This window comes from Dermacentor silvarum, chromosome 9 (genome assembly GCF_013339745.2).
Source record: "Dermacentor silvarum isolate Dsil-2018 chromosome 9, BIME_Dsil_1.4, whole genome shotgun sequence".
Taxonomy (NCBI): Eukaryota; Metazoa; Arthropoda; class Arachnida; order Ixodida; family Ixodidae; genus Dermacentor; species Dermacentor silvarum.
The window spans coordinates 140,316,544-140,328,178 of NC_051162.1; the positions used below are offsets into that span (position 1 = coordinate 140,316,544).

The window sequence follows — 11,635 nt, forward strand, 5'->3', positions numbered from 1 at the left end:
GTTGGCGTGCCCCGGCTGCAGCTGGCGCCGACATGCGACATGCTGCATTTCGCGCCAGCCTCGTCACCCAGAATGGACCGCATCCGCGTCTCGTCGAGCGAGATGGGCTGGTGGAGTGCTGCGCTTTCGCTGCCGTGGCATGGCGTCGCCGTGCCGAGCGCGCTCGCGCGTCAACGCTACGCCGGACAATAAAGTGGCCTTTAGAAGACTGCAGCCGACCCCGAGTATCGGGACGATACTCGGGGTCGGCTCAGTTTGGCTAAGAACCAGCCAAGCCAAACCAAGTTAAGCAAAGGAAAGCAAAGTTAAAGCTACGGAAGAGCCACCAGCTTCGCTGTTTGACCAGTCTTCGCACCACTTAGTGTGAAGCTGCCTCTATTTTTTTAGATGCGAAGCAGCTTATGGTCGGGGCTATGTCACTCCCTCACTCCCAACGTTTATAGATACTTTTTGAAAAAGTATCTATAAACGTTGCTCCCTCCCTCCGCCGTGCGGCGTACACAGCCGCACTGCGCATGCTTCTCCCGCACCTCACGCGTCCACACCCGCACTGCGCATGCGCATCCCTCTCCCCCTCCTCTCCTTGTCTCATCTCCTCTCCTCTCCGGCGCTCTTCTCCTCTCCGGATGGCGCAACGAATGGCAACACCTGCTGCTCCGCGCGCGATAATGCGAAGCAGCTTAGGTTAGAGGCGCGACGGTAGGCGCTGCATACTCCGCTGGAGGGCGCCACTGTAGCTCGCGCTATAGTGACGCGCGCGCGCACTCAACTCCTCTCATTCTCCTCCCGCAACGCCGCGATGAGTGCCACGGACAGCGCCAGTGTCAGCGCCGCGGAGAAGAGGGCTCGGGCCGCTGCCACGAAACGGCAGCGGCGACAGGCCGATCCCGAACTTCGGGCTCGCGAAGCCGGTAGCTACGTACCTCAACCTAACGGAAACGACGAACTGAAAACTTATGGGCACTTGAGTCGACCCCATGGCTGCTTCGCATACTACTCAGGGTTCCCCTACGGGAAGATGGTGTTATTTTTTTTTAATTCTTTGGGAAACCCATTAGAAAGGGCACTAACACTGCGGGTTCTGCAGTGAATAACAGGACATATTACCTGTATAACGGCGTGCATATCGGAGCGGCTGGGCTCATTCACGCGAACCAATGCACCACCTCCGTTTCTCACGGTTTTCGAACAAATCAATACTGCACTGAGTATTCAGGTAGATCTAGGGGCGTAGAAGTATTGACCTGCAACGTAATAACGTAGTATTTGGCCTGTACCGTAGTATTCGACCTGTATGAAGGTCACGTAATTTGTGTCACCGTGTTAACTTGAGCAGGATTGTGTTGCCTAATTCCTTTCTCCTCCTTTAACGAGAGCCTAAGGCAATAAAGTTGGCAGGCATAACGTAAACCAAGCGCGTCTTTCTGATGGGAGAACATTTGATCACAGCGCATAAAGCGCGTTTTTTAGAGAGCGGCCGTGGCCGTACACGGTGCGACTGAAAGTAGGTGAACAAGCCGCCGCAGCGATGACAGTCACAGAGGGCGCTGTTCGCCACTGGCGTGCTGCGACACGTTTGCTCTTCTATACGCTTGCTGTCTCAGTCGCTTCCTGCTCGGGCTTCCTGATCGGCCTTTCTGCTTGTACGCTGTGCGCTCAAGAAACAACTCATTCTCACTATTGTAAAGTTCATTGTACTCCTTCGTTTCCGAATTTGTGCGAGGTCTTTGAATTTAGAAAGGAGCTCCTAGAGGGCACACGTTGGGCAGCTAAATAAGAAAGGTGCAACTGACTGCGATTCTGTAAAATTTTTGAGTTTGTCCTACCGTTCTTTAAAGGGCCTTGAAAGAAATATTCATCCCTCCCTGTCCCCCCATTCTCAATGTTTCAGGCCTATCCAATTCTGCAGCACATCAGCGTCTACAAATTTGTAAGCCACAATTGAAACATCAGTTAACTTGTACGAGTCGCATGCCAACACAGCGGCGCAGATAGGCAGAGTGTCAGATTCACTTCAAATGCTTTGACGGGCCATATAGAGCTCATTTACAATGAAGGGTGAAGCGATAGCGACATCGGCTGTAAGCAAACAGCTGAGTTGACAAGAGCTATTTCGAGGCACCGTTTAATCTGCTTAGACCATACGCGTTTCTTTTCGATAACTCTTGCGCACATCTTTATTGGTTCGTTACGTGCACGTGTACGCGTGAAGTGCGTTTCCTTTGTGCTAACTTTGGCAACTTTCTTTTAATTATTTCTTCCTTTTTTTTCTTGCTGATGCTAACAACTTTGCTAGAACATTGCCCCAACTTGCGCTTACATTTGTACAAACTGCTCCCGCGTGACGCAACCAAACCTTTATTTGTAACACCATTAGCAATGCGCAGGGCGTGCTGACGCACAGGGTGCCCGTTTCCGCGGCAATGCATTCTGAGCACGCCTGCTGCGTACAGCGCCACCTCGCGTGTCATCGCTAAAGAGCCTGCTCTCTGTCCGCGCACGGCAATCTTCCAATCATGTTAGTAGATTATGAACTTGATGCTGTCCTCGATGGTGGCGATGGTGACGCTGAGTCGCGTTTCTCGTTTTCTTTTTTTTTTTTTTTTTTCCCTCCGCTGCTTGGGCTGACGGTTGTCGGGCGCGTTTGTCGCTGGAGTCCGCTGTGCGCCTTGTGTCGAGATGCGCCGTTTAGCCTCGCCGGCTCACAACAGCTTCGCTTGGACCGAACACCACAGTGCGTGGGAAGGTGCGCGATTTTAAAATGAATGGCCGGAGGAGTGTCTAGCCTCGGTGGAGTAAATGAACGGAGAAAAAAAAACTGACTGTCACTTAAGTATCCTTACGTGATTTGAGAGCGAAAGCATGAGTACTTGTCTAAGTTATCACCTCAACTTAAAAGTCCACCTTAATCCACCTTTCTCTAATTTGTACCAACCTTAATCCACCTCAATCCACCTTAATACACGTTAATACACATTAATCCAATTTCGGGAGTGGGCCAGGTCCGACGCCGTGGCTGTTCACCGTGGGATTTCGCAGTGCGAGCCGCAGCAAGTCCAGCGCCGGGAACGTGACGTCATATCATTTCGTCACGTGGGTTTTGGTACCATCGGATGATGACAACGGATGCCGGATTTTGCGCTTCATGGGGCATATAACGCTTTCGCGTTAATAAACGCAGCTGCACAGCCGTTGTCTTGACGTCATCGTCACGCCGCCTGTCATTCAGTTGTCGTCGTGCCGGTATCCCGCTGTCGTGCCGTCTACTAAAACATGTGCCCGATAATTTGTGCCGCCATCACTAAACATTGTTGTGACCTAAGCAGTGCAATTCAGTGCATTGCTAGTGTTTCCATTTGACTTTTGCTTTCCACGTAAGCTATTCACTTTGACAATCATATTCGATGGTTGCAGAAACGTGTTTCGTATTTCACCTTAATCAGCAGTGAGCTGTCACGCCGCCAGGAAATACGAATGGAAATAAATGACGCACACTTCTCATGCTTCATTACTTGAGATGATTATGCGTGACCGTGATGCTGCAAGAAACAAAAACGATCCAGTGCCATAACCTAAATGTGATCGAGTCATTGGTGGTGTCAGGCGCACTGGAGATTGGGGAAAGGAGAGTACGCCCTCTAGTTTGCTCTCGTTCGGGATTCATTCCGAGAGGAACGCGCGCTAGTATATGCTTTTTTTTTTCTTTTTCTCCGTTTCCTTCGAAAATCTTCGTTGATGAAAGCTTGATAGCTGATCAAGATTTTGATGCTTGAAAGTTGATCTACCAGCGATAAACCTGTTTTCGGACACAGCGTTCTACAGCTCGGTGCAGTCGAAGTAACCGCCAGTGTTCGGGTCATTCTTTAGTGTATCAAGCCTTACACCGATCTGTGCCCAATAATTTGTTCATCGCACTCGTCATCACAGTAAATTTTCAGCTGAATTGAACATGTCTATCGTGATAATATCGACTAGACGTGTATTCCACAACCACTGACATGTTCGCTGACACCGGGACAGTTGGCAACTGTTCACTGAAATGAAAACGTTCGTTGCTAATGAAAACGCTCAACACGTTTTTATTAGCAACGTTGAGAGCGTATTTCCTTTTAATAAAATCCATACACTTAGTCGGCACTTAGCACTGCGTTTAAGCTGTGTTCTCGTCAGGACTAAAAAAAAGAAGAAAAAAACACTGCGATAATGCAGCACCAATTGGCGACTAAGTGCCGTAAATGCGTGTGTTGTTAGAAGGAACCTTCTCGGCTTTGATATTTGAAACTTTTAGAAAATAGGTCAATCTTCTGAAATATAATTTTTTTAAATGTTGTTAATTTAATTTACGCGGGTGTATTGCGGTGAAGTTTAGCAGATTGCCGAAGGGGCAATGTCCGCAATTCCCGGACATGGACACATTACATATACCCTCAAGAATTTCTCGCCTCGACGTTATACGGGGCCTGGTCGACATTTAACACAGACGAAAACATCAGTCTTAAGATGCCACTGCTTGCGTTTGTCTCTTGCAGGTGTAATGCAATGTACTTGCTCTACACGGAACATAAGTCTGTGTGTACGGGCTGGAAATAAGTACATTCTGCGTTTCTCATTTTTCATTTTTTTTTCATGACATTCATGAGTATATCCATGCTAACATTGCTCTTGACATGGTCCTTAAGAAAGACTGATATTTTCCTGCAATAACGTACAAGCACAATCGTACAGAAAGTAACTGCTATCTTAACCTTCACTAGGGCCTCTGAAAGTAAACGGCTGGTAGGCTTTGCGCGTCCCCGATTGTGAGAGAGGGTTAAGTCGTTCTGTAGCTCGGTTTCCTCCGACGTCAAGACAATGGACGATACGCTGGCTATCTTCTAAACGTCTGCGTTTTTTCGCCACGCCTTTTATTGCCACGAATACTGAGCATTTCGCTTATCTCGCAGTGCCCGTACTTACATGTCGTAATTGTGTTATAAAAAAAGACGTAGGGCAAATCAGTTCTGCAGAATCCCTTTAGGCGGAGGAAGCGTCACGAAAGGTGCAGTGCCATAGTCTGGAACCAGGACTAACTTTTCATCAACTGTGCGACTTCCCTTCTGAGAAACCCGTATGGGTTTGCTTTGTAGCTTCGTCTTACATTCGGGTGGATGAGATTTCTGTTTTTTTTTTCCTTTCATCAAAAAACACGTAGGAGAAGGTTCTAAATTTGGAAGAAATAGTCAAATATGGAGAATAACAATGCGATTAACACGACGAGTAAAACATGCAGCACGTTTAGGCAGGAGTGGAACGACGTCGCACTGCTTGCTCGGTTGTGCTGTCTCATTCCTATCGAGGCCACAGGCTGGAGGAAAATCAATTCTCGCGGGCAACAGCCACTGATTAGGCTTAAAAGCACACTGGCAGAGAGCACTCCATATATGCGCGTTTTGAAGATTCGTTTCATTAGCACATCCGCCCTTTTGGTTTGGCTTTAGGGCAGTACTAACAAAGCAGCTATCGTTGGTTACTACCCGCAGTCGACAAAAAAAAAAGAAAAGACGTGGCAATCAAAGTCGACGCGAAAAAAGACAAGGTACATGACGTACGTATCTTTACACATAGGTACTGAAATGGGGCTTAAAGATGATGCAATGTTGAGTAACTTCATGATATTTCTTACATTATTTGCATTATTTTCTTCGTTCCATTCTCAGACCTTAAATTTTCTTTCCGGGCCATCTACTTCTTTTATTTATCTCGAGTTAATTAAATTCACTTTCTTACACGCACGCACGTCGACGTTGTCTTGTTTCGCCTCGACTTTGATTGACAGGCCTTTTTTTTTTTTTTTTTTTTTTACCAAGAGGCCAGTTGGGCCGATCGCTGAGATAGTTTCTTTTTTTTTCTGAGGTGTTACGTTCGAACCTAAAATTTGATTATGAGGCACGCCATAGTTAGAGACTCCGAAATAATTATGACTACCAGGGGTTATTTGCCGTGCGCCCAATGCACGGTACACGGATGCTTTCCCGTTTCGCCCTCATGGATATGCGGCCGCCGCAGCCGGGATTTATACATGCGCTAGAGATAGTTCTGTGTATAGCGCGAAGTGGATGATTCTCGACTATATCGCCTATATCAAGTCCTTGCCGTTAGATTTACTTACTCTACGACTAGTCCTCACTTCATGCCTCGTTTAAACCTACAGTTCGATACCTTCTGCGACTCGCTACAACATTCCCGACTGACAAAATTTCCCTCTTAAAGGCGGAGCTGTTCTTGGTCGACCCTGTGCCTTCGTGCTGCTTGGCGTCACGCTGATCAGGTGACCTGGGAGCGAGAGGGGTGAGAGTGAGACAGGCAGCTTCAACGCGCCTAGAAGGGGGCGAGTGAGTCAGGCAGCCAATGACCGCTTGCGAAATGTAGGTCAGTGAGTGGCTCGGAGGGGTACACGCACAAGAAGTCAGTTCTTGCTCCGCATTCCTTCTTCGAGAATGGCCAGGACTGCTTATACTCCAGAGGAAGAAGCCACCCGACGTGAACGCCAGCTAGAGCTTGCGCGGGGACGGGTCTGACGTCGCACAGTCAACCCTGAAGTCCGCCGTCACGGCCATCACGGCTAACCTCTTCATTCTACGGAAGAGTTCCCGTTGTAGTTGTCGGGGATTTCAACGTCAACATTTTGCGGGAGAACTGGATTGTACAGTACATGTGTGCGAAGTTTGGATTAACATGTTTAGCAAATGCGTGGGGCAAGCAGCCAACTACGATTAGGGGCACCTGCGTTGACTTGGTCTTCGCGAACGTGACTGACCTGCAGCCGATAGGTGCGCCGCTCGATGTGTACACCACATCGATCACAAAGCCGTGGTCACGAGGTGTCAGTGGCGACAACGGCGTCAGGAGCCCACGCAACCCCCGGCAACACAAGCTGCAGTGGCGAGGCAAGACCAAGCAACGCAAACGGAACGCCCCGATAGCGAATGAGGTGCAACGCTCCGCTGTTCCAACCGTTGTCACAGAGTGGAGCTGGCCGTAGTTTTTTTCTTCAGAAGTTGTATGCATATATAACCAGATCCCCGATACCCCAGACCCGTATGAAGTCGGTAAAGAAGACCTCGGCTTCGAAAACGTATCCTCCTTTCGACCGAACTTCCCAATGACGAAGTCACAAAACACTTAGCTCATGCTGCCACTGGTATTCGGTGGGAACAAAGTGCGCATGCGCAGCAGTCATGATGTGGCATGCATGTGGTGGGGGGGCCTAATTAGGTTTCACTTACGGTTTCGGTTTCCGGGTGCACTGACGCGTGTTCTGCGGTTAAGCGCCCACAGGCATATTCCAATTTAGTGCTTCTTTGCACCGAGCGGTTAATTAATCGTAATGGCACCTTTCCTAAGTTTAATTTTGCCTTGGTGCGCAATAATTTTATCCACAATTTTTATTATCGTAGCTCTGTTCGAAGCGTTTACCAAGTTTCAAATGTCCGGAAAGTAATCTGAAATACTTCAACGTTACATTTTTCATAAGCAAACTGCGCTGTGAAGAAGGTACTAAGAAGACAGTGTATGGCAAACGCCAGAAGGTCGCCACACAAGTTACGTTTCAAATATTTGTTTGTGCTTTGTGTAATTACAGGAACAATGTGTGGGTTATGCTGGTATTTGATTCAGCGTTTATGTATAACATTTTGTTCCCGGGACACTGCATTATACAAAATACAGCAACAAATGTTGTTTTGTTTTATGCAACATTCCGAGCACATATAACTCCACAAAATGTGGACGTAGTATTGTGTCTTTAATGACACGCAACAAACTCCGGAAATACAACCAGCATGTGTCAGCAGCCGCACATGAATTACTGGACTGCACGTTCATCACTCGACGAGCACCGACGCGTGTTCTATCAGGCATCGGTGTTTTTTGCGACATCGATCTCTGTGTTACTGTGAGGTGACTTGCGATCTCGCGTTGCGGTCGCCGTATTGGGAACACTTTTCACTCTTCCTTACACAAAAAAAAGCAGGCACAATTTCCGTAATTAGCTGACCGTTCCAGAGCCATTAGCGTATCCAAATTGTTTGTTAGATATCAGTACAGTTTATTTTAAATGCAGCAGCGGCGTAGATACTGATGAAATAGAAAGCATAGATGCAGCGTGCTCGAAGTGAAACTTTACCTTCAAACGAGCAACGCCTTATCTTACCTTTCGGATGTTCTCGGTATTCGGTCGCCTGCGCAGCGTAGCCCCAACTCACGTTTCGCATGCCTTCTCACAAAGCACTGATAGCATGAGTAAATGGAGCCTGCCGCGCATTTCTCATTCAAACGACAATAAAAAAAAAAGGGGGGAGGGCGTGAAACCGCACAATGCACAATGGCGAGAACACAGCTAGAACTGGCTAGACTACGGATTCGGCTTGTTTCGGGGCGCGATCGCCGAAGTCGCGAGATTGCAGCAGCTCTGTACGCGTGTTGCTCCATAATCGCAAAGTTATTAAGCGCTCATTCTCGGTTATTTTTGTTCTTAAATTGATTCAATTTTGTGCAACGAAAGTCTATGACGCTCGGCATCGGCAGCAGTGTATGCATTTTTTTAACGAAAGCAGCGCTCTTCGTGATAGGCGTTAAACGCAATTTACGACTGCGGTGCCATCAGTGGCGGGGACGCGTAACTGGCCACAGTGTCCGGGGCCTGACGAAGTGGCCGAAGATTACGAAATAAAGTGCATATACAGGGCGTTTCACTTAACTTGGGCCAAACTTTAACGATATGCAAATGCTACGCAGCTCGACAGAACCAAGGTAATGTTGTTTGCCGTCGCTTGGAGAAACTTGGATTATGTTTTGCATTTCGCATACTTAAATAATTAGTCTTAATTAATAAACTTCTTAATTACTTTATTAGATTACAAGTGCAAATGAGAAAATTGTTGTGAAACATGACAACTCCCGATACAGCTTTCTGTTGCTCAATACGTGCTACATAAAAGTGTTTTTCGGAGTGTGAAAGATGCCCGCCAATACACGCAAAATTGCCGCGCGACTGGCCGCTCGAGACTGGCCGCTCAGGTCCGCGCGACTGGCACTGCTAACGATTTTATTGCGATAGCAATTATATGGACACTCCAAGCGGATTTCTGTCGTCCCCGTCGCCGTGAGGTTTCGTATGAAGCCCAATGGCGATGAAATCGTCGCCGCGCGCCATATGCTGTATGTGCGAGTGAAAGCCCGCGACGGACGCGCGCTGTCGCGCGGAGCGAACGCACGGCTGAGAGCAAACGCGACTTCTTCCGTCGCGCGAAAGGCCGTGGGGGGACGGGAGGGAGGGAGGGGAGGCGACATTTAGCTGCGGCACCAAATGCGTATTTATATAAAACGTTGCGAGGCGAGAAAGTGGTAAAGACTTCCGACGCTGCTCGACGAGTGTCCCGTTCTGATCTCGTCGAAAACCTCCGAGCCGCCTCCAGAGGCACCGGCAACAGTCACCAACACCGCGCGCGTTCGGTGCGAACGCGGGCAAAACGCCGACGGCGTCGACAACAGTTCTGCGTGTTGCTGGTGCTGCTACATGTCCAAGTTTATACAGCTGATAAAACTACTATCCTTACTCCGTATAGATCTCCAGTTATTTGCTATCGCAATTGATGCTTCGCCTTTTTTGAGCACCGTACGACAACATTCGTAGTCTGTAGAGAGAGAGAGAGAGAAAAAGATAGCATGTCAGCACCCCTTTACAGGGTACTTACGCAAACTTTTTTGCCTCATTTCTGATATGATATATGACATGATATGACATGATCAGTAACATGCAAACGTCCTGTCAGCGCTCACTTGTCGCTGTCGGGCGCCTTTGTCAGACCAGTCAGACCCCAGTGTTGAGATGGTCTGTAGACGATTTCGTCGTCATCATACAAACCCAATACCCTTCCACCGGGAACCTGCATCTCGAATACCAGATCGCTGGTTCTCTCTCTCTCTCTCTCCTGCAGCCAAGAATCAGTTCTCTCTTGAAGGCTTTCAACGCTACCGCTCTTTTTCCGTGTTATGCCACGTCACCCATGACGTCACAGCCAGCGTCATAACCCATAGACCAACATAGAGGCCACCCATTGAGTACATGCAATACGCATGCACGCGCCCTTCCATATTTCCCAATGCACACAATAGCCACGTTTGGCAATGAGTCCCACACGCCCTGTCAGCGCTAACCTGTCGTCGTCGGGCGCATTTGTCAACGCTCTTGTCGCCGTTTGTCTCCTTTTTCGTCGTCATTTGTCTACTTTCACGCTGTCAAACACCATGGCCTTTGTCAGACCAGTCAGACCCCAGCGTCGAGTGCGTGTGCACCCCAAAAAAAGAAAAGAAAGGAGCGAGAGGCAGGAAAGTGCTATCAGCTCCGCGCCAGCTCAGAAACCGCTGAGTTGAGCGGGAACCGGGGAAGTACACATAACACTCACATATTCGTTCATAAAAGCTCTTCCATTTTCCCCCTACTTCCGAAATAGCCTCCTTGAAAGGCATCGCACCCATTTTAGCGTGTTCCTGAGACTATAAAAAAAAGAAGTGTTTCATGGTCATTTAAAGAATACGTCTCTCGTGTGTCGTGATATGCTCCGCACAAACATTTATTGGCATATTTAAAGTCGCATATTTCCTGAAAATTGTTCTTCTTGAAACGAGATATCTCTTGACATCCAACCAGCCTGCAAGGCTCGGCGTCTCGTCAGGATGGCCGAGCGGTCTAAGGCGCTGCGTTCAGGTCGCAGTCCGGTCTTCCGGGCGTGGGTTCGAATCCCACTTCTGACAGAAGTTTTTGCTTACGATGTTTTTTTTTTTATTATTACGCAATATTTTTTTCCTTCATTTCTACGCTATCCGGTAGCTATACCTATAGCCTTCAGTGTCTGCCAAAGTGGACACCGCCTCCAACTGAAAGCTTTAGTGTTCATGCTTTTTAGAAGTGGCGGCTTTTCCTTTTTTAAAGGTGTATTTCCCATATGCTCTGGCGTTTGCCCTCGTTGTAAGGCACGGAACAAATCAATGAGGACAAGGGGCTCTCCGCTATCAAGAGCCCCGATGCCGGGGCGCAACTATGGGCTGTCCAGAGGGCCCACGATGCGGCGGTCGGGCATGGCCTGACAGTCCCAACGTGGGAGCGGGCCCGCTGCGCGCTGAGTGGAGTACCTCAGGAATTTCATTAAAGTTTTGCATCCATCCATTCATCCATCATGTACTTAAGCACGATGTAAAAAAAGTATTTAGTAAGGACCTAGTAAAAACGATGGCGCCAGTATACCTTTCTATAGATCAGTACACTCTACAGATGGGCATAAAGACGTTTTCAAAAGGGGTAAAAGAATTACTGTAAAAACCTCTACAAAACATTTTTTCTTTCTTTTTTTTTACACACTAGAACGTTGGCTCCAAACCCTTAGTTCCAACTAAGAGGACTGTTCGTTCCGTCGACTGATTGCAGAGTCTGTACATAGCCCGATAAAATGAACCATATTTTCGTATACTCCTGGGAAACAGTACTTCTATGAGATATGTTGCAGTGAACATTGAAAAAAAAAGAATTACACATGACACGTAATGGCGCAAGATTCCTACACTCTACGCGTATGATGAGCTGGTAAGTACCGCTATG

At 48.0% G+C, this 11,635-nt stretch overlaps 1 protein-coding gene and 1 non-coding gene across 2 annotated transcripts in view; one reads left to right on the forward strand and one right to left on the reverse strand.

The window, feature by feature from the left end:
• The window catches only part of LOC119464458 (multidrug resistance-associated protein 1-like), a 162,102-nt gene extending 153,779 nt beyond the window's left edge, over positions 1-8,323 (reverse strand). The window contains 1 exon segment of the mRNA XM_049655836.1: positions 8,192-8,323. The gene's annotated coding sequence lies outside the window, so the exon portion shown is untranslated.
• Positions 8,324-10,710: 2,387 nt separating this feature from the next.
• On the forward strand, positions 10,711-10,794 carry Trnal-cag (transfer RNA leucine (anticodon CAG)). The gene has a single exon. It is a non-coding gene; the product is annotated as a tRNA-Leu (tRNA).
• The last annotated feature ends 841 nt before the right edge of the window (positions 10,795-11,635 follow it).